Raw genomic sequence first — 25,532 nt, 5'->3', positions numbered from 1 at the left:
GTGTTGTCACCACCCTGACGACAGGGGATGAAACCAACCTGATCCTTGTGAATAAGAGTAGGGAGGAAAGTGCAAAGGCATGCAGCTAAGAGCTTGGAAAAAAATTTCAGATCAGAATTGAGGAGGGCTATGGGCCTATAACTAGAACAATCACGAGGGTCTTTATTAGGCTTGGGAATCAGCATCATCAGGGAAGGTAAGAAGGACTGCTGAATCCCCTCACCCCCTAGGAAGGAGTTAAACAAGGGGACTAGCTTGGGTAGAAGAACAGAAGAATAGGTAGAAGGAAAGTGTCCAGTGCCGTGGCTCGCTCCCCAGGGTCCGCCGGGAGTTGTGAAGGAAGGGAGTACAGCTTAGAGTAGTAGTCATGAAAAAGGCGGGAAATAGAATCAGGGTGGTAATGGAGGGTCCCTGTGGCATCTTTCAGAGCTGAGGGGGCCTGAGCGATAGCACGGTCCTGCAGACGCCTAGCTAGTCTTATTACCCTTTTCATAGAACCGCTGCTTAGCATAAAGCAATTGCCGTTCTACCTTATGGAAAGCCAGGTCTCCCAATTGGGACCGTGCAGCGACCAGACGCCTCAGGGTCGATAGAGAAGGAGTAATTAGTAGAAGAGCCTCCAGAGTAGAAATTTGTGCCTTAAGTTCCCGGGAGCGGATCAGTGTCTCTCTTCAGGCGAGAGCCCTGAGTGATACAGCGTCCTCTGACCACAGCCTTGTTGGCCTCCCATAGAATTGTCGGGGAGGATACAGAGCCTTCGTTGGTTGCAAAATAATCATTAATATGATATAGGATCGCATCCCGGGAAGTAGGAGTTTTGAGTAAAGAGTCATTAAGACGCCAGTGGCAATGGCGTGGAGAAGAAGTAAACGGAGAAAAGGATACAAGAACAGGACTATGGTCAGACCAGGAGATAGGTTCCATAGAAGCAGAAGAGAGCATGCGAACCAAGGGAAGGTTGCCAAAAAAGTAGTCAATGAGAGTATGGAGTTTGTGGGGGTGAGATAAAAAAGAAAACGAACGATTCGGCAGATGATTAATACGCCACAGGTCATAAAGCGCCGCAGAGCATATCAGGCGCCGAAAAAGCATAGATAAGCGCAATTGGAAAGGAGGTGTTCGTGAGCCTGTCGTAGAGTGGCGATCAGCCAAGGGTGAGAAAACTAAGTTAAAATCGCCCCCTAAGAGCCAGGCTGAGGGTGGGAATTTACGTAGACGCGCCATCACCCGACGAAGGAAGGGAATTTGTGATGAGTTAGGGGCATAGACATTACAAAGGAGCAACTGTTTCCCCCTAGGGTACCCTGGAGAATAACAAACCTACCCAAGGGATCAGCATAGAAGGAGGAGACTTGCAGAGGGCAACTACTACAGAAAAAAAAGGGGCCTATAGCACACTTGTAGAGATAAGCTCAACAATAACAACAATTTAACCCGGCAGGGTTAACTAATTCTCTATAAATCAAGTGCGCCCTATAAAACTTTACTTTTATTTTTGTTCAAATAATAGGTGAGAATAAATGTTTAAAATCACAACTCCATTTTGTGTCTAATTCCAAGAGTGATCTCTCTCCTCATGTCACCTGCTGTGCACCGCAGGTGCATTTGTTATTATGTGGTCTGCACCACTATAATTCTTTTGTGTATTGGGTATAGACACACTAGGGTTGCTGATTAAAAAATATCACTGTCACACCCCGACATGTTTCGCCACTAAATGTGGCTTTTTTCTAGGAGACAACTGACAGCATTGAGTGTCAGTCTCCAAATGGCTCCTTTTATATGTGTAGGGATGAACTGTTCCCTCCTGCTCCAATCAAATCCAAAGTCTAGTTAGCCAATAAGGGTACCTCCCTATCTTTGCCCCAATCAAATGCATCCTAACTGGGAGTGTTTACCTGTATCCAATCAATACTCCTATTCACCGGTGATGTCACACGCCATGTTGTACACTTACCTATAATGCGATCAGTCATTTGTGCTCAGGCCTATCCTATTCGCACACTCTAATCCATAAACATCCGCCCATGTTGTCACCTGACTGGCATTTCAATTGGTCCATTCCATTTCTCCCGTGCGCGCATGCGCACTACCTCCGGCGGTAGTCCCGAGCCTCAGCGCTCACGTCTGTCACCGCCTCCCACGTGGGGGATGTAAAGCGTTATACTCTCATCAGGCCTCTGGTCTGCGCATGCGTGTCGTAGGTTAATACTCAATACATTGTTGTCCTTGTGCGCTCATTCTCTTGCTTATTTTACCATATCATGTACATGAGTTCTTAACCTTGCTTATGAAAGGAACTTCAAATCCCATAGGACTGTATATGTAGATGTAGATACCTGGATCCACATTATAGAAAAAATACAGAAGAAAAGACAAGGGAGCGATACAAAAAAAAAACGACAAACTGGAACACGAGGGGAGGGACATAGAACAAGTTATTCCAAAAACTAACCAATGGCCCGCAGGCCAAAGAAGAGACCAAAGCTAAGAAAAATGATGTAAAACAATAAACAGCATTACAATACCAAGTATCACTGTCTCAGGGAGGGAAGTGGAAGCAAACATCCAAGAGGATCACCCAGAAACCAGGAAAACATAAGTCCACTCGATGGCCACGCTAAGGGGTAGTCCCAAATATACTTCCTGCGGGAGTAGGGATATCCCCCGTAAACAATCAGAGAACGGGGTAGCAGGAAGAGATGATCCATGACGAGGGGCAAGAGCTCAGCAAGCCAGCAAACAGTCAGCAGCAGAGAACAAGAGACCCCAACAAAGTTCTCACGATGGAGGTAGGACAGGTCCAGAGGAGCTGGGCGGAGGGGCAGCCCTACCTCGCCCAGAGCGCTACCCACGGACCGGTTGCCACACGGGCGGCAGGGACGGGGGACGAGGGATCAACCCCCAGTCCTGAATCCGGGGAACAGGAATGTCCAAGGCAGCACAAAAGTCCGGCAGGTCCATGAATGTCCGGAGTACAGCAGAGCGTCCATCCCTCCGAGCCTGGTGGGCAAACGGAAAGGACCATCGGTAAGGAATCTGTGCAGACCGCAGAGTGGACAGGAGAGGTTGCAGAAGTCGCAGTTTATGTAGAGTGATCCAGGAGAGGTCTTGGTAGAGTTGAATGGGAGCACCGTCAAAATCAAAATTCTTCAAGGAGCGGGATCTCGCCATTATCCTCTCTTTCAGCTGGAAGTCCGAGACACAACAAATGACATCCCGGCGAGGACCATTAGTAGGGCGGGGGCGCAGGGCCCGATGAGCACGGACCAGTTTGATCTTATGTGATGGAGGCTCCCCCAGGATCATGTTGAAAATACCCTCCAAAGTGACATGTAGGTCTTCAGTCTGGGTAGCCTCAGGGAGACCACGCACCTGAATATTATTACGCCTACCCCGGTTGTCCAAATCCTCTACATGTAAGTGAAGGTCGTTAAGGAAGGCAGTATGGGCAGACATGGTATTTTGTAGCTCTCCGATATAGGACCTTGTGGAGTCATGGGCCCCCTCCAAATCATCCACCCGTTGAGAGACATGCTGAAGGTCTTTGCGCATGGAAGCAATTTCAGCCCCGCAAGTGTCTTTGACTTCCTCAGATGAGATGAGAGAGTAGCTGACTAAAGTCCATAGGAGGCAAAGTAGAAGCAGGGATCCCCGAGCACTCCAGCTCCATGTCGGGGCCGTCACCCGAATCAGTATTGCTAACCCTCAACCGGGGGGCACCCGGGGACCCCGGCATGGTGGGGGAGCCCCTAAGGGGTACCACCCCGGAGGGTCCCCCCAAATAGCAGGGGATGATGCAGGGGACACAGCCCGGGCAGGGGAAGCCCCAGCAATACGTGCAGGAGAGGAGGGAAGCACCCTGGGAGCGGGGGGGATCCTTAAAGCGGAGGGGCCTGTTAGTGCAAGAAGTTGGCCCTTATGGAGAGGTGAGGAGGCCCCAGTAGATGCAGACCCGCAGGAGGGAGCAGGGTCCTGCAGTGGAGGAGGGAGAGAGGGGCTCTCTCGTAGTGCACTGGTGGCAGTGGGGCACTCAGCAGGGACCTGTTGCGCCCTCTCTTGCACCGGGGGCTCTATTCGGCGGGGGAGAGGTTGTGTACTCACGTCCCCGTCAGGTGGAGCAGCGGAGGCAGGATCCAGGGAGAGCAGCAGGGGACTTGCCAGCAGAGGATCCCAGGAGTCCGGAGGCGGAAAAGTCAGCACAGCAGCCCGACCGGTGCCTGCAACGGCCGCCGCTCCCACAGAGCTTGAGCGCAGACTGCGCGCGGGAGCCAGGTGGAGAGGCCGGAGCCGAAGAAGAGGCCCTGGTTAGGAACCTTCCAATCCCTCTGGCAGGCGGCAAGTGTGTCCGACGTCGCTGGGTGCCTCTCGTCATGGGGCAGGGAGCAGCAGGTAGCAGATTTAGCAGATTAAGTGGCCATGAGGGACAGAGCTCCCGGACTAGGCGGCCATTCCTGTCGGCAGCAAGCCACGCCCCTCTACTTTCTATTTACTTTTGCAGTTGTTATGTTAGAGTTCCCTTTATTTTTTTCTAGCAGTGTACATGTACATTACACATATACAGCTCTACTGTGTACACATACAGCTCAGCTACATGCACATTACACATATACAGCTCTACAGTGTACACATACAGCTCAGCTACATGTACATTACACATATACAGCTCTACTGTGTACACATACAGCTCAGCTACATGTACATTACACATATACAGCTCTACTGTGTGCACATACAGCTCAGCTACATGTACATTACACATATACAGCTCTACTGTGTACACATACAGCTCAGCTACATGTACATTACATATACAGCTCTACTGTGTACACATACAGCTCAGCTACATGTACATTACACATATACAGCTCTACTGTGTACACATACAGCTCAGCTACATGTACATTACACATATACAGCTCTACTGTGTACACATACAGCTCAGCTACATGTACATTACACATATACAGCTCTACTGTGTACACATACAGTTCAGCTACATGTACATTACACATATACAGCTCTACTGTGTACACATACAGCTCAACTACATGGACATTACACATATACAGCTCTACTGTGTACACATACAGCTCAGCTACATGGACATTACACATATACAGCTCTACTGTGTACACATACAGCTCAGCTACATGTACATTACACATATACAGCTCTACTGTGTACACATACAGCTCAGCTACATGTACATTACACATATACAGCTCTACTGTGTACACATACAGCTCAGCTACATGTACATTACACATATACAGCTCTACTGTGTACACATACAGTTCAGCTACATGCACATTACACATATACAGCAATACTGTGTACACATACAGCTCAGCTCCATGCACATTACACATATACAGCTCTACTGTGTACACATACAGCTCAGCTCCATGTACATTACACATATACAGCTCTACTGTGTACACATACAGCTCAGCTACATGTACATTACACATATACAGCTCAGCTACATGTACATTACACATATACAGCTCTACTGTGTACACATACAGCTCAGCTACATGGACATTACACATATACAGCTCTACTGTGTACACATACAGCTCAGCTACATGCACATTACACATATACAGCTCTACTGTGTACACATACAGCTCAGCTACATGTACATTACACATATACAGCTCTACTGTGTACACATACAGCTCAGCTACATGTACATTACACATATACAGCTCTACTGTGTACACATACAGCTCAGCTACATGTACATTACACATATAAAGCTCTACTGTGTACACATACAGCTCAGCTACATGCACATTACACATACAGCTCTACTGTGTACACATACAGCTCAGCTACATGTACATTACACATATACAGCTCTACTGTGAACACATACAGCTCAGCTACATGCACATTACACATATACAGCTCTACTGTGTACACATACAGCTCAGCTACATGCACATTACACATATACAGCTCTACTGTGTACACATACAGCTCAGCTACATGTACATTACACATATACAGCTCTACTGTGTCCACATACAGCTCAGCTACATGCACATTACACATATACAGCTCTACTGTGTACACATACAGCTCAGCTACATGTACATTACACATATACAGCTCTACAGTGTACACATACAGCTCAGCTACATGTACATTACACATATACAGCTCTACTGTGTACACATACAGCTCAGCTACATGTACATTACACAGATACAGCTCTACTGTGTACACATACAGCTCAGCTACATGTACATTACACATATACAGCTCTACAGTGTACACATACAGCTCAGCTACATGTACATTACACATATACAGCTACATGTACATTACACATATACAGCTCTACTGTGTACACATACAGCTCAGCTACATGTACATTACACATATACAGCTCTACTGTGTACACATACAGCTCAGCTACATGTACATTACACATATACAGCTCTACTGTGTACACATACAGCTCAGCTACATGCACATTACACATATACAGCTCTACTGTGTACACATACAGCTCAGCTACATGTACATTACACATATACAGCTCTACTGTGTACACATACAGCTCAGCTACATGTACATTACACATATACAGCTCTACTGTGTACACATACAGCTCAGCTACATGTACATTACACATATACAGCTCTACTGTGTACACATACAGCTCAGCTACATGTACATTACACATATACAGCTCTACTGTGTACACATACAGCTCAGCTCCATGCACATTACACATATACAGCTCTACTGTGTGCACATACAGCTCAGCTCCATGTACATTACACATATACAGCTCTACTGTGTATACATACAGCTCAGCTACATGTACATTACACATATACAGCTCTACTGTGTACACATACAGCTCAGCTACATGCACATTACACATATACAGCTCTACTGTGTACACATACAGCTCAGCTACATGTACATTACACATATACAGCTCTACGGTGTACACATACAGCTCATCTACATGCACATTACACATATACAGCTCTACTGTGTACACATACAGCTCAGCTACATGTACATTACACATATACAGCTCTACTGTGTACACATACAGCTCAGCTACATGCACATTACACATATACAGCTCTACAGTGTACACATACAGCTCAGCTACATGTACATTACACATATACAGCTCTACTGTGTACACATACAGCTCAGCTACATGTACATTACACAGATACAGCTCTACTGTGTACACATACAGCTCAGCTACATGTACATTACACATATACAGCTCTACAGTGTACACATACAGCTCAGCTACATGTACATTACACATATACAGCTACATGTACATTACACATATACAGCTCTACTGTGTACACATACAGCTCAGCTACATGTACATTACACATATACAGCTCTACTGTGTACACATACAGCTCAGCTACATGTACATTACACATATACAGCTCTACTGTGTACACATACAGCTCAGCTACATGCACATTACACATATACAGCTCTACTGTGTACACATACAGCTCAGCTACATGTACATTACACATATACAGCTCTACTGTGTACACATACAGCTCAGCTACATGTACATTACACATATACAGCTCTACTGTGTACACATACAGCTCAGCTACATGTACATTACACATATACAGCTCTACTGTGTACACATACAGCTCAGCTACATGTACATTACACATATACAGCTCTACTGTGTACACATACAGCTCAGCTACATGCACATTACACATATACAGCTCTACTGTGTACACATACAGCTCAGCTCCATGTACATTACACATATACAGCTCTACTGTGTACACATACAGCTCAGCTCCATGTACATTACACATATACAGCTCTACTGTGTACACATACAGCTCAGCTACATGTACATTACACATATACAGCTCTACTGTGTACACATACAGCTCAGTTCCATGTACATTACACACATACAGCTCTACTGTGTACACATACAGCTCAGCTACATGTACATTACACATATACAGCTCTACTGTGTACACATACAGCTCAGCTACATGTACATTACACATATACAGCTCTACTGTGTACACATACAGCTCAGCTCCATGTACATTACACATATACAGCTCTACTGTGTACACATACAGCTCAGCTCCATGTACATTACACATATACAGCTCTACTGTGTACACATACAGCTCAGCTACATGTACATTACACATATACAGCTCTACTGTGTACACATACAGCTCAGCTACATGCACATTACACATATACAGCTCTACTGTGTGCACAGACAGCTCAGCTCCATGTACATTACACATATACAGCTCTACTGTGTACACATACAGCTCAGCTCCATGTACATTACACACATACAGCTCTACTGTGTACACATACAGCTCAGCTACATGTACATTACACATATACAGCTCTACTGTGTACACATACAGCTCAGCTACATGCACATTACACATATACAGCTCTACTGTGTACACATACAGCTCAGCTACATGTACATTACACATATACAGCTCTACTGTGTACACATACAGCTCAGCTACATGCACATTACACATATACAGCTCTACTGTGTACACATACAGCTCAGCTACATGTACATTACACATATACAGCTCTACTGTGTACACATACAGCTCAGCTACATGCACATTACACATATACAGTTCTACTGTGTACACATACAGCTCAGCTCCATGCACATTACACATATACAGCTCTACTGTGTACACATACAGCTCAGCTACATGTACATTACACATATACAGCTCTACTGTGTACACATACAGCTCAGCTACATGTACATTACACATATACAGCTCTACTGTGTACACATACAGCTCAGCTCCATGTACATTACACACATACAGCTCTACTGTGTACACATACAGCTCAGCTACATGTACATTACACATATACAGCTCTACTGTGTACACATACAGCTCAGCTACATGCACATTACACATATACAGCTCTACTGTGTACACATACAGCTCAGCTACATGTACATTACACATATACAGCTCTACTGTGTACACATACAGCTCAGCTACATGCACATTACACATATACAGCTCTACTGTGTACACATACAGCTCAGCTACATGTACATTACACATATACAGCTCTACTGTGTACACATACAGCTCAGCTACATGTACATTACACATATACAGCTCTACTGTGTACACATACAGCTCAGCTACATGCACATTACACATATACAGCTCTACTGTGTACACATACAGCTCAGCTACATGCACATTACACATATACAGCACTACTGTGTACACATACAGCTCAGCTACATGCACATTACACACAGCTCTACTGTGTACACATACAGCTCAGCTACATGCACATTACACACAGCTCTACTGTGTACACATACAGCTCAGCTACATGTACATTACACACAGCTCTACTGTGTACACATACAGCTCAGCTACATGCACATTACACATATACAGCTCTACTGTGTACACATACAGCTCAGCTACATGTACATTACACATATACAGCTCTACTGTGTACACATACAGCTCAGCTACATGCACATTACACATATACAGCTCTACTGTGTACACATACAGCTCAGCTACATGCACATTACACATATACAGCTCTACTGTGTACACATACAGCTCAGCTACATGCACATTACACATATACAGCTCTACTGTGTACACATACAGCTCAGCTACATGCACATTACACATATACAGCACTACTGTGCACACATACAGCTCAGCTACATGCACATTACACATATACAGCTCTACTGTGTACACATACAGCTCAGCTACATGCACATTACACACAGCTCTGCTGCAGACATATATAACACACACACATACACAGCTCTGCACCACGCACATCACACACACACACAGCTCTGCTGCATACACATAACTTCAGCTCATCCAGCAGCGATCACAACCAGCACAGCAGAGTCCTGCATACACTGAGCAGATGAGCCTAGAGCAGCAGCTCCTGATCATGTGACTTCTCCTCTCCCATGTGACTGATCACATGACTGTGACACCATCGCAGGTCCTGTAACAACAAGGAAACCACACGGCTCTGTGGCTGGAGGTATGTGTGTGTATATATATATATATATATATATATATATATATATATATATATATATATAATGTGTGTGTATATAAATAGGTGTAGGCTTAGGCTATGTTCACATTGCCTTTTGTTTGACTTTAGTATAACTCAGTGTACCTGTACGCCCACCTGTACGCCCACCTGTACGCCCTTGTCCCGCTCCCCTTCTATGATTTGGGGTCACGACCTGACCCTGAGTCATAGAGGGGTGGATAATACCGGAAATTCCTGATCTTGGTGATGCCTGGTATTAACCCCTTAGACGTCACGATCAAAGTTGATTGCGGTATCTAAAATTGAAAAACATCTATTCCGGCAGCTCAGCGGAACTGATCGGGACCCAGCAGTGAAACCGTGGTGTCCAGATCAGCTTAGAGGATGACGGGAGGGCTCTTACTTGCCTCCTCGCTGTCCGATCGGTGCTCCAGTCAGCCATTGCCATCCTATGGGATAACAATGACCAATGTAAAAGATCAGTGTGTGCAGTATTATAGCCACTAGAGGGGGCTATAACATTCTAAGAAAAAAAAAAAAAAGTCATTTAACCCCTTCCCTAATTTAAGTTTTCCCGATATAAAAAAACAAAACTGTGTAAATAAAAATAAACATATGTGGTATCGCCACGTGCAGAAATGTCCGAATTGTAAAAATGTATCTAAAATACTTAATTGAACCGCACGGTCAATGGCGTACGCGCAAAAAAAATTCCAAAATAGTGCATTTTTTGTCACTTTTGATATAATGAAAAAATGAATAAAAAAACTATCAAAAAGTCAGATGAATACGCGGACAAATAAAAAAGTTATAGGGGTCAGAAGATGACAATTTTAAACATATAAATTTTCGTGCATGTAGTTATGATTTTTTCCAGAAGTGCGACAATATCAAACCTATATAAGTAGGGAATCATTTTAACCGTATGGACCTACAGAATAAAGAGAAGGGGTCATTTTTACCAAACAATGCACTGCGTAGAAACGGAAGCCCCCAAAATTTACAGAATGGCGTTTTTTTTTCAATTTTGTCGCATAATGATTTTTTTCCCCTTTCGTTGTAGATTTTTGGGTAAAATGACTAATGTCATTACAAATAGAGATGAGCGAACTTACAGTAAATTCGATTCGTCACAAACTTCTCGGCTCGGCAGTTGATGACTTATCCTGCATAAATTAGTTCAGCCTTCAGGTGCTCCGGTGGGCTGGAAAAGGTGGATACAGTCCTAGGAAAGAGTCTCCTAGGTGCAAAACTGAAAGCGTTATGATTTTTAGAAGGTCAGGAGGAAAAATGAAAGTGCAAAAACGGAAAAACCCTGCGTCCTTAAGGGGTTAACTGACATGTTTAACATATGGTTAATTGATGAATTTTGAAGTGCTTGCTTGGCGCATGTTTAACGGATGCATTTTTGGCAGTTTTTTTGTATCAGTTAAACATATCAGTTTCTGACAAACTAGATGGAACATATGGGCGGGGAAATAGAGTGGGTGGTGACGATGGGTGGGTGGTGACTGGTTGGGTGGTGACGATGGGTGGGTGGTGACTGAGTGGGTGGTGACGATGGGTGGGTGGTGACGATGGGTGGGTGGGCAGAGACATTGGGTGGATGGTTTTGTGGTTTGTTCTTTGTGCTTTACTATTCTAGAGCCGCTATGCCGCCTCTCATAGACATGAATGGAGGGGGCGTGGCTGTGACATCACGAGGGGTGTGGCTGTGACGTCTGGTCTTGGAGGCAGCGACCGACACAGAAAGTTAAACAGATTTGTAAATTACTCCTATAAAAAAATCTAAAAAATCTTAATCCTTTCAGTACTTATGAGCTGCAGAAGTTGAGTTGTTCTTTTCTGTCTAAGTGCTCTCTGATGACACCTGTCTCAGGAACTGTCCAGAGTAGAAGCAAATCCCCGTAGCAAACCTATTCTACTCTGTGCAGTTCCCGAGACAAGCAGAGATGTCAGCAGAGAGCACTGTTGTCAGACAGAAAAGAACAACCCAACTTCAGCAGCTGATTGGAAGGATTAAGATTTTTTAATATAACTAATTTACAAATCCATTTAACTTTCTGGAGCCAGTTGATATTAAAAAAAAAAGTTTTTTTTCCTGGAATACCCCTTTAACCCCTTAAGGACCAAGCCCATTTTCACCTTAAAGGGGTAGTCCAGTGGTGAAAAACTTATCCCCTATCCTAAGGATAGGGGATAAGTTTGAGATCGCAGGGGGTCCGACCGCTGGGGCCCCCTGCGATCTCTCTGTACGGGGCCCCGGCTCTCCGGCCAGATAGCAGGTGTCGACCCCCGCACGAAGCGGCAGCTGACACGCCCCCTCAATACATCTCTATGGCAGAGCCGGAGATTGCCGAAGGCAGCACTCAGGCTCTGCCATAGAGTTGTATTTAGGGGGCGTGTCGGCCCCCGCTTCTTGCGGGGGTCGACACGCCTCCTTCGCGCGGGCTGTCGGAGCCCCGTACAGGAGATCGCGGGGGGGCTCCAGCGGTCGGACCCCCCGCAATCTGCAACTTATCCCCTATCATTTTTTTGTGCCGTCATCTGTACTTTTTATCGATACCACATTTGCATACATAAAACATTTAGATAATTTTTTATTTTATTTTTTTAATAAAATGTGACAAAAAAGCTGCATTTTCGGACATGTTCTTATTTTTTATGTTTACACCATTCTTCGTACGGGATAATTAACATTATATTTTGATAGTACAAACATTTACGCACACGGCGATACCAAATATGTTTATAAAATTTTTTTGGGGGAAAATGGGAAAAACGGACAATTTTCATTTTTATTGGGGAGGGGATTTTTCCCTTTTTTTTACTTTTTATTTTTACATTTTTCAACTTTTATTTTACACTTTTTATGTCCCCATAGGGACTATCTATAGCTATCCTTTGATTGTTAATACTGTTCAGTGCTATGTATAGGACACAGCACTGATCAGTATTATCAGTCATCTTCTGCTCTGGTCTGCTCGATCTCAGTCCAGAGCAAAAGACCCCGGGAGACGGCCGGAGCCAGGTGAGGGGACCTCCGGCCGCCATGCTGGATAAACGGATGGCTGCGGCAGCGCTGCGGGTGATTCGATCATCGATTCAAAGTGCTGAACTGCCGCAGATGCCATGATCTGTATTGATTACGGCATCTGTGGGGTTAATGACTGACATCCGTGCGATCGCGGATGTCGGCCATAACCAGCGGGTCACCAACTGCTACTAGCAGCCGGAACCTGCCGTGTATGACGTGAGCACCGTTCTGATGCTCGCGGTCATACACAGGACGTAAATGTACGTCCTGGTGCGGGAAGTCCCGCCAAACCAGGACGTACATTTACGTCCGTGGTCATTAAGGGGTTAAGAGACAGAATTTAGGAGTGAAAGGGGCATGAAAAACTGGTAACTTGGCGAATGAGAGCCACCGCCGTCTCCCTAAAAGCGTGATCCATCTGACACCCACCAGGTATGATACATAGATCCTAATTGGTTACAACCGCGAAAGCAAAGGGGGGGGGGGTGTAGGGAATATAGCAAGGAAGGGACATAATAAACTCTATGAAGGATCTTCAACAAAGTTTCCATCAAAGACACTTGCCAGCTGCCTTTTCTTAAAGGGGCACTCCACCCCTAGCCATCTTATCCCCTATCCAAACGACCCCGCGATCTCCCTGCTGCACCCGGCGTTAGTTTAGAATGTCGGGGGGGGGGGGCAGTGCCGGAGGCTTGTGACATCACAGTCATGCCCCGTTTGTGACGTTACCGGCCACGTCCCCTCAATGCAAGTCTATGGGAGGGGGTGTGATGTCCGTCATGCCCCCTCCCATTGACTTGCATCGAGGGGGTGTGGCCGTGACATCACGAGCAGGGCGTGGCCATCATGAGCCTCCACCCCGCATCGCCAGTAATCGCTCTGTGTATCGGATGTCTGGGGTGTCGCAGCCGGGATCGCGGGGGTCCCCAGCAGCGGGACCCCTGCGATCAGACATCTTATCCCTTATCCTTTGGATAGGGATAAGATGTCTAGGGGCCTCTTTTAATGTACTGTCTTGCCACTGTTTAACTCCTTAACGACGAAGGACGTATATGTACGTCCTGTTCCGGCTCCCGCGATATGTTGTGGGGTCACACGGTGACCCCGCGTCATATCGGGTCGGTCCTGGCGGCCATTAACGGCCGGGACGCGCGGCTAATACAGGGCATCACTGATCACGGTGATGCCCTGTATTAACCCTTCAGACCCAAACCCAATCGCGGCATCCCGAACAGCTGACAGGACACCGGGAGGGCCCTTACCTGCCTCCTCAGTGTCCGATCGACGAATGACTGCTCCGTGCCTGAGATCCAGGCAGGAGCAGTCAAGCGCCGATAATGCTGATCACAGGCGTGTTAATACACGCCAGTGATCAGCATAGGAGATCAGTGTGTGCAGTGTTATAGGTCCCTATGGGACCTATAACACTGCAAAAAAAAAAAAGGGGAAAAAAAGTGTTAATAAAGATCATTTAACCCCTTCCCTAATAAAGGTTTAAATCACCCTCCTTTTTCCATTAAAAAATAAAACAGTGTAAATAAAAATAAACATATGTGGTAACCCTCGTGCGTAAATGTCCGAACTATAAAAATATGTCATTAATTAAACCGCACGGTCAATGGCGTACGTGCAAAAAAATTCCAAAGTCCAAAAAAGCGTATTTTTGGTCACTTTTTATACCATAAAAAAATTTATAAAAAGTGATCAAAAAGTCCGATCAAAACAAAAATGATACCGATAAAAACTTCAGATCACGGCGCCCCGTACGTGGAAAAATTAAAAAAAGTTTTAGGGGTTAGAAGAGGACATTTTTAAACGTGTAAATTTTCCTGCATGTAGTTTTTTTTTTTCCCTTTAAATGAACTTGTGCCAGAAAGTTAAACAGATTTGTAAATTACTTTTATTAAAAAATCTTTACCCTTTCAGTACTTTTTAGCAGCTGTATGCTACCGAGGAAATTCTATTCTTTTTGTTTTTTGTCTTGTCAACAGTGCTCTCTGCTGACACGTGATGTCAATATCAGGAACTGTCCAGAGTAGGAGAAAATCCCCATAGCAAACCTATACTGCACACATTAGAGCAGTATAGTTCCCCCACATTCAGTGCAGTATAGTTCCCCCACATTCGGTGCAGTATAGTTCCCCCACATTCAGTGCAGTATAGTTCCCCCACATTCAGTGCAGTATAGTTCCCCACATTAGGTGCAGTATAGTCCCCCACATTAGGTGCAGTATAGTTCCCCCACATTAGGTGCAGTATAGTTCCCCCACATTAGGTGCAGTATAGTTCCCCCACATTAGGTGCAGTATAGTTCCCCCACATTAGGTGCAGTATAGTTCCCCCACATTAGGTCAGTGACATCCCTGCGTGTGCTACCTCCTGGCGGCCCCTGTGTTTTTAAAGTTAATGCGGTGGCCGCCGCAGGAAAGGTAGCCGAGACATCCTTGTGTCCCAAAAAGATCTCTCGGGACACAGGGATGTCCAGAATGTGACGGGGGGCGGCCGCGGACCCCCCTGGGCGCATCCCGTGCGCACGCCTATGCTGAGCAGCCGGCAGGGGGCTCTAGGCAATTGCCTAGTTTGCCCAGCCCTAACGCCGTCCCTGCCCGGGGTAAAGGAAGGGTTTGCCAACAGTGGGGTTAGGGGAGATGGGGGAGACTGCAATGCAAACTTAAACGGGCACTGTCAGATACAAAAACTTTTGATATGTTGTAAAGCATGTATAACCAATAGGTTTTGCAATTGCCTTCATTGGAAAATTTTCAGTATTTCTAACAGAAAAATCCAGGCAAACAACTGCCCCCCCCCCCTGCCTGCTTGGACACATACTAGTCCTGCTGTGTCCATGAGTCATCACCTACATCATGGACACACTTCCTTGATTGACAGCTGGGAGCGCAGGGCTCACACCTGGAGGAAATTCCTCCCACTGTCATCTTGTGTCCGCTACTGTCAGTGAGGACATGCTGGGAGTTGTAGTTTTGCTAATGCTAGGGGAGATGTGAGCAGACAGCATACTGAGGGAGGGGGCGGAGACCTGTACAGTGAGGCCACGCCCCCTCCCTTTGAGAGGAATTCAGACTAGTGACCTAAATTAAAAGTGTAATAAATAAATAAAGGAGCTAGACACATACAAATCAGATGTACATGGTCAGGATTAGGTACTGAGTGATATATTAAAACAATGTTTTGTTGGATCTGACGGGTGCGGTTTAAACCCGGATCTGCTGCCAGAGAGACAAAGAATGCAAGGTAAGTAAAGAGGAGGAGGGGACATAACTAAACTGAGACTAAAATGAGAATAAGCCCCACAAAATGTGTAACTCAATTAGTTCCAAGCATGGATATACCACATATGTGGACGTAAAGTGATCTGTGGGCGCATGGCAGGGCTTAGAAGTGAAGGTAAGCCTGAGATTTTGGAAAGTGTGTTTGGCTGTAATGGATGTTGAGGGCCATGTCGCATTTATAAAGCCCCCGTGGTGCCAGAACAGTGGAAACCCCTGCACATGTGACCCCATTTTGCAAGCTACACCCCTCAAGGAATGAATCAAGGGGTGCAGTGAGCATTTACACCCCACTGGCATTTTGAAAAATCTAATTTTTTTAATTTTCACGAATCTGTCAGGCATCTGTGGGGTGTAAATGCTCACTGCACCATTAAAGGGGTACTCCGGTGGAAATTATTTTATCTTTTTTTTCCCAATCAACTGGTGCCAGAAAGTTAAACAGATTTGTAAATTACTTTTATTAAAAATTTAAAATCTTACTCCTTCCAGTACTTATTAGCTGCTAGATACTACAGAGGAAATTATTTTCTTTTTGGAACACAGAGCTCTCTGCTGACATCATGATCACAGTGCTCTCTGCTGACATCTCTGTCCATTTTAGGAACTGTCCAGAGCAGAGCATATGTTTTCTGTGGGGATTTTCTCCTACTCTGGACAGTTCTTAAAATGGACAGAGATGTCAGCAGAGAGCACTGTGGTCATGATGTCAGCAGAGAGCTCTGTGTTCCAAAAAGAAAAGAATTTCCTCTGTAGAATTCAACAGCTAATAAGTACTGGAAGGATTAAGATTTTTTACTAGAAGTAATTTACAAATCTGTTTAACTTTCTGGCACCAGTTGATTTAAAAAAAAAAAAGTTTTACACCGGTGTACCCCCTTTAAAGGGGTACTCCGCTGCTCAGCATTTGGAACAAACTGTTCCGAACACTGAAGCCGGCAACGGGAGCTTGTGACGTCATAACCCCACCCCCTCATGACGTCACGCCTCACCCCCTCAATGCAAGTCTATGGAGGGGGCTGCCCCCTCCCATAGACTTGCATTGAGGGGGCGGGGTGTGACATCATGAGGGGGCAGGGCTGTGACGACTTGAGCTCCCGCCTCCAGCTTTCGGAACGCTGAGCAGCGGAGTACCCCTTTACACATTCCTTGAGGGGTATAGTTGCCAAAATGGGGTCACATGTGGGTGTTTTTTATTTTATTTTAGTGTTTATGTCAGAACGGCTGTAACTATCAGCCATTCAAATGCAAATCACCAATTTAGGCATCAAATGTACATGGTGCTCTCACTCCTGAGCCTTGTTGTGTGCCCGCAGAGCACTTTATGTTCACATATGGGGTCATTTTGTACTCTGAAGAAATAGTTTGACACTTTTAGTTTTTTTTTTCTCTACTTTACTTTAACCCCTTAAGGACCGGGTGTTTTTCCGTTTTTGCATTTTCGTTTTTTGCTTTTTGCCTTTAAAAAATCATAACTCTTTCAATTTTGCACCTAAAAATCCATATGATGGCTTATTTTTTGCGCCACCAATTCTACTTTGTAATAACGTCAGTCATTTTGCCCAAAAATCTACGGCGAAACGGAAAAAAAAATCATTGTGCGACAAAATTGAAAAAAAAACGCAGTTTTGTAACTTTTGGGGGCTTCCGTTACTACGTAGTACATTTTTCGGTAAAAATGACACCTTATCATTATTCTGTAGGTCCATACGATTAAAATGATCCCCTACTTATATAGGTTTGATTTTGTCGGACTTCTGGAAAAAATCATAACTACATGCAGGAAAATGAATACGTTTAAAATTGTCATCTTCTGACCCCTATAACTTTTTTATTTTTCGGTGTATGGGGCGGTATGAGGGCTCATTTTTTGCGCCGTGATCTGAAGTTTTTAACGGTACCATCTTTGCATTGATAGGACTTATTGATTGCTTTTTATTCATTTTTAAATGATATAAAAAGTGACCAAAAATGCACAATTTTGGACTTTGGAATTTTTTTGTGCGCACGCCATTGACCGAGCGGTTTAATTAATGATATATTTTTATAATTTGGACATTTCCGCACGCGGTGATACCACATATGTTTATTTTTATTTACACTGTGTTTTTTTTATTGAAAAAGGGGGGTGATTCAAACTTTTAATAGGGGAGGAGTTAAATGATCTTTATTCACTTTTTTTTTCCACTTTTTTTTTGCAGTGTTATAGGTCCCATAGGGACCTATAACACTGCACACACTGATCATTGTTATCCCATAGGGACCTATAACACTGCACACACTGATCATTGTTATCCCATAGGGACCTATAACACTGCACACACTGATCATTATTATCCCATAGGGACCTATAACACTGCACACACTGATCATTATTATCCCATAGGGACCTATAACACTGCACACACTGATCATTATTATCCCATAGGGACCTATAACACTGCACACACTGATCATTGTTATCCCATAGGGACCTATAACACTGCACACACTGATCTTCTATGTTGATCACTGGTTTCTCATTAGAAACCAGTGATCAACGATTCTGCCGCATGATCTGGATCTCAGGCACTGAGCAGTCATTCGGCGATCGGACAGCGAGGAGGCAGGAAGGGGCCCTCCCGCTGTCCTGTCAGCTGTTCGGGATTCCGTGATTAGCCGCGGCTATCCCGAACAGCCCGACTGAGCTAGCCGGGAACTTTCACTTTCGCTCAGAGCTGAGCCGCGCGGCTAAAGGGTTAATAGCGCGCGGCGCCGCGATCGGCGCTGCGCGCTATTAGAAGCGGGTCCCGGCTTCACTATGACGCCGGGCCCGCCGTGATATGACACGGGGTTACTGTGTAACCCCGCGTTATATCAGGAGAGCAGGACCAAGGACGTACCGGTATGTCCTTGGTCCTTAACCCCTTAACGACGCAGGAGGTATATTTACATCCTGCGCCGACTCCCGCGATATGAAGCAGGATCGCGCCGCGATCCCGCATCATATCGCGTGGGTCCCGGCGCTAATCAACGGCCGGGACCCGCGGCTAATACCACACATCGCCGATCGCGGCGATGTGCGGTATTAACCCTTTAGAAGCGGCGGTCAAAGCTGACCGCCGCTTCTAAAGTGAAACTGAAAGTATCCCGGCTGCTCAGTCGGGCTGTTCGGGACCGCCGCTGTGAAATCGCGGCGTCCCGAACAGCTGATCGGACACCGGGAGGGCTCTTACCTGCCTCCTCGGTGTCCGATCGACGAATGACTGCTCCGTGCCTGAGATCCAGGCAGGAGCAGTCAAGCGCCGATAATGCTGATCACAGGTGTGTTAATACACGCCAGTGATCAGCATAGGAGATCAGTGTGTGCAGTGTTATAGGTCCCTATGGGATAACAATGATCAGCATAGGAGATCAGTGTGTGCAGTGTTATAGGTCCCTATGGGACCTATAACACTGCAAAAAAAAAGTGTTAATAAAGGTCATTTAACCCCTTCCCTAATAAAAGTTTGAATCACCCCCCTTTTCCCATAAAAAAAATAAAACAGTGTAAAAAAAAATAAAAATAAACATATGTGGTATCGCCGCGTGCGTAAATGTCCGAACTATAAAAATATATCATTAATTAAGCCGTACGGTCAATGGCGTACGCGCAAAAAAATTACAAAGTCCAAAAAAGCGTATTTTGGTAACTTTTTATAACATTAAAAAATGAATAAAAAGTGGTCAAAAAGTCATATCAAAACAAAAATCATACCAATAAAAACTTCAGATCACGGCGCAAAAAATGAGCCCTCATACAGCCCTGTACGTGGAAAAATAAAAAAGTTATAGGGGTCAGAAGATGACATTTTTAAACGTAAAATTTTTCCTGCATGTAGTTATGATTTTTTTCCAGAAGTGCGACAAAATCAAACCTATATAAGTAGGGTATCATTTTAATCGTATGGACCTACAGAATAATGATAAGGTGTAATTTGTACCGAAATATGCACTGCGTAGAAACGGAAGCCCCCAAAAGTTACAAAATGGTGTTTTTTTTTCGATTTTGTCGCACAATGATTTTTTTTTCCGTTTCGCCGTGCATTTTTGGGTAAAATGACTAATGTCACTGCAAAGTAGAATTGGCGATGCAAAAAATAAGCCATAATATGGATTTTTAGGTGGAAAATTGAAAGGGTTATGATTTTTAAAAGGTAAGGAGGAAAAAACGAAAGTGCAAAAACGGAAAAACCCTGAGTCCTTAAGGGGTTAAGGGGTTAAAGGGGTACTCCGGTGGAAAACTTTTTTTTTTTTTTTTTTTTAATCAAATGGTGCCAGAAAGTTAAACAGATTTGTAAATTACTTCTATAAAAAAATCTTTACCCTTCCTGTAGTTTTTAGCAGCTGTATGCTACAGAGGAAATTCTGTTCTTTTTGAATTTCTTTTTTGTCTTGTCCACAGTCAGGGGTGTGGAAATTTAATTAAAAAAACTACTTGTCCACGGGACTAAAATGAGCAAAATCTACTTGTCCCTCATGACGATTCACTTGTCCTGGCCAATTTTCGCTTTTTTCCTGCTCGCCCTATAATAGCCATAACTACCTTTAACATGGAAGGGGGTAATGTGTGTTTTTTAAACTTTTATTAAAATTTATTTATTTTTTTTTACACTTTATTAGACTTTTAGGAGGAATCATTAGATTCCTCATACAGATGAATAGAGTTCTATTGAACTCCATTGATCTGTGTGCTCTGCGATCCATTGATAAAGCCTGGTCCAGACAGATTCTATCAATGACAGAGCCACGGGACAGCAGGGAACAGAGGTAAGCCCTCCGGCTACCTCTATAGGTGCGAGGGGGGCAATCCACCCCACTAGTCCACCAGGGAACGTTCACATTAGGGATCGACCAATATCGTTTTTTTAGGGCCGATACTGATACCGATAATCGGTGCAGGTTAGGGCCGATAGCCGATAACTTATACCGATATTCCGGTATAAGTTATCGGCTATTTAACCCCCTGCGACACCGCTGCAGATCATTGATTTAAAGCGGGCGCTTTAAATCAATGATCTGCAGTGGCTTTTGCGGGGCCATAGGCCGCCGCCGCCACCCGCTTCTCTCCCCCTACCTGTCAGGGTGGTCCGGGCCATCCATCCTTCCTTCCTGTAGTGTCCGGGGGCGTTCCGGGTGAAGAGTGAACCGGTCCGGGCTGTCCTTCTTCTCCGGCGGTCATCTTCTCCACTCCGGGCAGGGTCCGGCCTAGTACGCTGCATAGACGCCGATGCGCAGTGACGCCCGTGCGCAGCGACGCACCTGACGTCACGGCGTAGCGGCATCTATGCAGTGTACTAGGCGGGAGCCTGCCCGGAGTGGAGAAGATGACCGCCGGAGAAGAAGGACAGCCCGGACCGGTTCACTCTTCACCCGGAACGCCCCCGGACACTACAGGAAGGAAGGATGGATGGGCCGGACCTCCCCCATTCCGGGTAAGTTAAATTTTTTTATTGACTCGGAGGGTGGGGGAGGGGCCCGACCGGTATAGCGGTATGGGCAAAAATCCATACCGGTATACCGCCCAGCATCACGGTGGGTCGGGGGTGCGGTGTGGCGGGTCGGGGGGTGGCGGTCGCGGTGCGGCGGGGGCGGTGCTGGGGGCGGTGCATTATCGGCTTATCGGCAAGGTAAATGCCTATACCGATAATGCCCAAAATCGTGATTATCGGCCGATAATATCGTCCATACCGATAATCGGTCGATCCCTAGTTCACATGTCCCTTTAAATGCCGCTGTGAGCTTTGACTGGCTATTAGCGGCGGCCCCCGGCTACTGAGAACAGCCAGGGGCTGCAGAGTACTGAGCGGACAGGAGTCCGGAGCCCGCTCCATACAGACTGCTTAGCGGCGCAGCGCTTGTCAGGTCCTGCCCTGCTTGCCCGATGCCGGGCTAAGGGCCAGAAAAATTCACCTGCCCGGAACTGCATGTCCTGGGCGTCGAGCAATAGGAATTCCACATCCCTGCACAGTGCTCTCTGCTGACACCTCTGTCCATATCAGGAACTGTCCAGAGCTGGAGAAAATCCCCATAGCAAACCTATCCTGCTCTGGACAGTTCCTGACATGGACAGAGGTGTCAGCAGAGAGCACTGTGGACAAGACAAAAAAGAAATTCAAAGAGAACAGGATTTCCTCTGTAGCATACAGCTGCTAAAAAGTACAGGAAGGGTAAAGATTTTTTAATAGAAGTAATTTACAAATCTGTTTAACTTTCTGGCACCATTTGACATATAAAGACCTAAAAAAAAAAAACTGTTTTCCACCAGAGAACCCCTTTAACCTCTTGTGAAAATGAAAAAATGGGGCATCACCAGCATGTTTGTGTAAAAATGTAATGTAGCTGGTGTAGCCCCCAAGTTTTCCTTTTTATATGGGGGGTCAAAGAAGCAATAGCCCCCAAAATGTTTTACATTTTTTTCCAGAGTACGGAAATACCCCATATGTGGCCCTAGGCAGTTGCCTTGAAATATAACAGGGCTCCGCAGTAAGAGAGCTCCATGCGCATTTGAGGCCTAAATTAGGAATTTACACAGGGGCATCTGACAGTTGCGGTGGTTGTAAGGGTCTCACATGGAGGGAACACGCCATTCCGGCCTGATCATCACATGGAGGCGGTGATCTAAAGAACGCAGGGCGTACAGGTACACCCTGGTGCCTTAAAGGGGTACTCCAGTGGAATGTTTTATTCTAAATCAACTAGGGCCAGAAACTTAAACAAATTTGGAAATTACTTCTCTTTAAAAATTTTAATCCTTCCAGTACTTGATAGCTGCTGTATGCTCCAGAGGAAGTTCTTTTCTGTCTGACCACAGTGCTCTCTGCTGACACCTCTGTCTATGTCAGGAACTGTTCAGAGCAGGATAGGTTTGCTATGGGGATTTACTCCTGTACTGGAAGTACTGGAAGGATTAAGATTTTTATATAGAAATAATTTACAAATCTGTTTAATCTGGTTAAAGGGGTACTCCGGTGGAAAACAAATTTTTTTCTAATCAACTGGTGCCAGAAAGTTAAACCAATTTGTAAATCAATTTTATATAAAAATCTTAATCCTTCCAGTACTCATCAGCTGCTGTATGCTCCACAGGAAGTTGTGTAGTTCTTTTCAGTCTGACCACAGTGCTCTCTGCTGCCAACTCTGTATGTGTCATGAACTGTCCAGAGTAGAAGCAAATCCCCATAGCAAACCTCTCCTGCTCCTGACAGATCCTCACATGGACAGAGGTGTCAGTAGAAAGCACATCCTGTGAAACACAGCTGTTCAGTGTGAGAAGTGTGCGGGTGTGTCCCTGTTTGAGCTCTCCAGGACTTCCAAGAGAACTACAGAGGCAGGTGTTCTAACTGCTTTTCCCAGGAGGGTGGCAGACTCCTGGGGAGAGCCTCCCCTGCATGGAGCCCCGGAAATCTCGAGCCTCCACTTCCCGTTCTTCCAGGCTGGCGGGGGGTGGAGAGAAAACTGCAACACCATTGTTCCGGCCGGAGGAAGAAAATCTGGCAGAGTCTGCAGCAATGCAGGCTCTGCTTCCACGGCGACGGGTGCCAACCAGAGATCTGGAGGAAGCAAGGCGAGGAGGAAAAAAGTGGAGATGTGGGCAGAGAGAGGGCCCAAGGAGTCGAGCGATACATACTGCTCCCGCATGGCCGCACGCTTTGCGGAATATGACCAGTGCGGTAAGGAGCTGAGGATGGCCAGGGAGGATCTACGTGTGGCTCAGAATCTGGTGAGCACGGGGTCCAAAAAGAACAGGCCAGAGCTAAGAAAGAGGATCACAGCGCTGAAAAGCGAGATTGTGAAGCTGGAGGAGAGGAGAGACGAGATCCTGGAGGGAAGCGGTCTTTTCCAGGAAAAGCTGATTAATGAAGACCGGTTTGCCGCCACGAAATCCCCAGGTAAGGTGGAGGTGGATGATGGGGAGAGTAGTGGCGGTGAAGAAAGTGAGGATGGTGGTGATGAGGAAAAGGATGAGAATGTGGAGGAAGACGCTGTGCCTGTGGCTGCTCCCTGTGACACCCAGGCCACCCAGGACAGCTATATTGAACCGGCCCAGGTGGCTCTTCCTTCAAGTGAGAGCGAGGAGGATGATGTGGAGAGTGAGGCTGGGGGATTGCTAAGGGCGATAGTCATGCAGGAGTCCCCAGCCCACCTCCAGCATTTCACCTTTGGTGATGATCTCTGTGATGATGTGGCAGTTAAGAGGAAAAAGCAAAAGACACAAGAATCAGTGAAGTACGTGTTTGTTCCTTTCCAGCAGTCTGGGCCAGCTGCAAAGCTGGTTCAGGCTGCTGGGCCCCCCAGACTGCCAGACTCCGTTTCTGTGGGGGAACGGAGCCAGCATGGGGGGTACAGCATGGCGTCAGTAAAAGCTGCAGACGCAATAGATGTGAAGCCCACCCATCCTGCCGGTAGGGAGGGGCAGGATGGGCTTATGGTGGGAAGCGCAAGTTATGCCCCTGTGTGCTCGGGGGGCGGTTCCCCGAGTACTGTGGGCATTACCGGCACTGCGGGGCACTCCCCTGTGAGGGGGGGAGTGTCCGGGCGCCGGGATTATCCACAGAGCCTGTGAAGTTGGGTGAAGCAGGTGCTGGCTCTGTGGGAGGAGCTGGGGTGCGCCCGGTGGGGCAGCCCCAGAATCAAGATATGATATCAGCCATGAAGGAGAAACCATCGGCGTCGACCCCAGCAGCGGCTAAGCCAGCACAAAGGACTTTACTAAAGCCAGCCATACTACAAGTCCCAGCCAGCCCAGAATTTGTTAGTCAGGACAAGAATGTAGGATGTGATATTGATGGGTGTAGTAGTGTTGTGGGTGAGAGGAGTGTATGTGGGAGTGTCAGTGGATTGAATGTTGATGGGAGTGGTAGTAGTATGGCTGGAAATAAAGAGGTTGAGAGTTGTGGTGTGAATGGTGTTGTAAGTGGTTCTGGCTCTGGGTCTGGTCCGGCTGCCCCCCCGGCAGTGACTGCTCCTAGGAGCTATGCTAATGTCGCTGCCGGGGGTTCAGGGGGGTCCCCGTCTCCGTCCGGCCCTGGGGGCCATTTGCAACAGCGCCTCCTGGAGGCTCTACGCAGGGG

General features: G+C 46.1%; 1 protein-coding gene across 2 annotated transcripts in view; it reads left to right on the top strand.

Annotated features, from left to right (window-relative positions):
• Positions 1-10,051: 10,051 nt before the first annotated feature.
• The window catches only part of LOC130296543 (zinc finger protein 436-like), a 61,568-nt gene continuing 46,087 nt past the window's right edge, over positions 10,052-25,532 (top strand). For both annotated transcript variants that reach the window (XM_056548183.1, XM_056548192.1), the window contains exon 1: positions 10,052-10,098. The gene's annotated coding sequence lies outside the window, so the exon portion shown is untranslated. The remainder of the gene's footprint in view (positions 10,099-25,532) is intronic.

This window comes from Hyla sarda, chromosome 1 (genome assembly GCF_029499605.1).
Source record: "Hyla sarda isolate aHylSar1 chromosome 1, aHylSar1.hap1, whole genome shotgun sequence".
Classification (NCBI taxonomy): domain Eukaryota; kingdom Metazoa; phylum Chordata; class Amphibia; order Anura; family Hylidae; genus Hyla; species Hyla sarda.
Note: the sequence above shows the minus strand (reverse complement) of the source record. Positions and strands in the feature narration are given on the sequence as shown.